Genomic DNA, 2,749 nt, shown 5'->3' on the forward strand with positions numbered 1-2,749 from the left:
AAAATAACCCACATTCTCTTAATGCTGTATCATCAATGTCAAATATTCTTTCCTCATATATTTTGCAGCCTGTGGAGTTCACATTCCTGTCAGCCTTCACAAACGTGACTTTGCAGTAGTCTTTTAGATTTCTCATCACAAAATGCACTTGAACACAAGCTTAATGGATATTTTTATTCTATAAAGTTGTGTGAAATGAAATGTTACGAGACTGTTGGGACAAGGAGAGTGGATACTGTATCTATAGTTTAAATGTTACTTATATGTTTGTTTGTAGTTATGTCTGTTTCGCTAGACTGGGATGCTTTCTTCTTTCACTCTTCAGGTCGTGAACAAGATTTTTGCATGATGTGCACGATGGAGACTCACATTAACCAGGCCCTGCGTTGCACTGTTGATGCCATCGAGCCTACGCGTGTTATCAATAACCTCAGTCGTAAGTGGCTTCAGATGTGTTTCTTTTTCAGTATCTTGTAATCTTCAAATAATTATTTGATGTGTATAAATGGTTTTAACACTATAAAGAAGAGAGATTTTAGAAATACGAGAATTATTTCATTTTTAAATGAGGTAAATACTATCATCTTCTTATTTAGGAATAGGACAACATTTCCGTTTTGGCAGTCAAGAAGACGCACACGAGTTCTTGCGCTATACTGTCGATGCTATGCAGGAAGCGTGCTTGAATGGAAGCACCAAGTCAGCATAAACAAATTCACTTTTATACGTTCTCTAGCACCTTGTAGTCCTTTATTTACTATCAAAACTGAAAGTCTACGTCATCCTTGGTTTTCATAAAACTCTTTGAAGAGTTAACTGTGTGCCTTAAATCTTCTGAGGTCTGATTATAATTTATTTCCAGATTGGACAGATCTTCTCAAGCTACCACCATCATTCATCAAATATTTGGAGGATTTCTAAGATCAAGAGATACTTTTAAAAATATTCCTGTCCTTAGAACTGATCTGTGTCTTTTGTCGGTAGTAAAGCAGTCTGCAGCTTGTCTAAAGTAGTATCTATCGACAACTTGAATTTGGACAGTTAGTCTCCTCCACGTATTGTTAAGCATTTATATTTTGCTTCCACTGAAGTGCTTGAATTGCAAAGCAGTTTCGGATACATATGAGGCATTTCTTGATATCACTTTGGATATAAAGGTAGGATGTTTTGTAAATATAATTCATGATGTTTAAGTACATGTATAACTTTCTAAATTAAACTTGTTTAACTTAAAAAACCAAACCACATACAATGTTAAAATATAAGAGCTTAAGAGAGCAGATGGAAGCATCTGCCTCGAGGGCAGGTGAGTTGGCAGAGTAAGGGAGCAGATGAGAGTACCTGTCCTAGCTGTGCTGTGGCTTTGGATGCTGCCGCGGCCTATGCTTTTCTTTTTCTTTCGCAGGTGCCTTGCACAGACTCAGAGGGGCCAAGCTGCACTCTGAAGAGCAGCACGAGAAGGGCAGGCTGGTCGTGAGTGGGGTTGGAGCGGAATGGCCAAGTTGCGCAAGGTGACTGCGAAGGGTATCCATTTTGCTTTTCAGGTGTCATGGCAGGCTCTACACAGAAGTGGCTGAGGATTTGAGAAGAGGTTACAGAGCATCAAGGAGCAGCACGTGCAGTGACGGTTTCCAAACGGTATGGTTGCTTTCTCTTCTGTTCATCCGGTGCCACAGGCAAGGTGGGCTGTGACGTTAGTCTTTAGAATCGGAGCTAAGCAGGTCACTAGAATGCCACAGGGCATCTGAGAAGGGTGTTTTAACAGAAAAAGCTTGTCTGGCATGGCAGTGCCTGATGGCAGCGTGTTTCCACAGGTGAAGAGGTGCCTGAAGCCCCATCCTGTCTAGCCTGCGCACACCTCGCTGAGAATGAAAGCCGCTTTCCAGTAATTCAGAAAGCCAAGTTACATCTCGGCCTCGAGCATCTGGGGCCTGTGCTTTTGGGCCTGTCTGTAGCATTTGGCACTTGCATTAATACTTTCTTGGCATATATTTAGGCTTTTGGGGCCAGTGTCTTGGGGGGGTGTGGAGCTGCTTGTACACCTTTGGGGCTTGCATCTGGGGGGGGGGGTTGGGAGTTGCTTGTACACCTTTGGGGACTGTGGCTGGGGGGGGGGGGGTCAGGGCCTGCATCTGGGGGGGTTGGAAGCTGCTCCTACAATGTAGGGATCTGTATCTGTGGGGGTTGGGAGCTGCTTGTACACAGTATGGGCTTGCGTTTGGGGGCAGGTGTTGGGAGCTGCTTGTACAATGTAGGGATCTGCATCTGGAGGGGGTTGGGAGCTGCTTGTACACCTTTGGGGCTTGCATCTGGAGGGGGTTGGGGCCTGCCTCTGGGGGGGGTGGTTGTGAGCTGCTTGTATACTGTAGGGGCCTGCTTGTACACCTTTGGTGGGGCCTGCGTCTGGGGGGGGGTGGGAGCTGCTTGTACACTGTTAGGGCCTGCCTTGCGGGGGGGGGTGGGAGCTGCTTGTACACTGTAGGGGTCTGGGTCTTGGGGGGTTGGGGCTGTTTGTACACCTTTGGGGTGTGCCTCTGGGGAGGGTGGGGAGTTGCTTGGACACCTTTGGGGCCTGTGTCTGGGGGGGGTTGGGGCCTGTGCTGGGGGGGTTGGGAGCTGCTTGTACACTCTAGGGTCTTCTGGCGGGCTTTGGAGCCTCCCTTTGAGGGGGACATTTGGGAGCTGGTTGTACACCTTTGGGGCCAGAGTCTGGGGCGTGGGGGCTGGGGCTGGGGCCTGCATCTGGGTG

At 47.1% G+C, this 2,749-nt stretch overlaps 1 long non-coding RNA gene across 1 annotated transcript in view; it reads left to right on the top strand.

The window, feature by feature from the left end:
* Window positions 1-1,318: 1,318 nt before the first annotated feature.
* Window positions 1,319-2,749, top strand: part of LOC310891947 — a 3,459-nt gene continuing 2,028 nt past the window's right edge. The window contains exons 1-2 of the long non-coding RNA XR_014577810.1: window positions 1,319-1,638; window positions 1,815-1,902. This is a non-coding gene — a long non-coding RNA (uncharacterized lncRNA). The remainder of the gene's footprint in view (window positions 1,639-1,814; window positions 1,903-2,749) is intronic.

The sequence above is a fragment of the Anser anser genome, assembly GCF_964211835.1.
Source record: "Anser anser genome assembly, contig: HAP1_SCAFFOLD_311, whole genome shotgun sequence".
Taxonomy (NCBI): Eukaryota; Metazoa; Chordata; class Aves; order Anseriformes; family Anatidae; genus Anser; species Anser anser.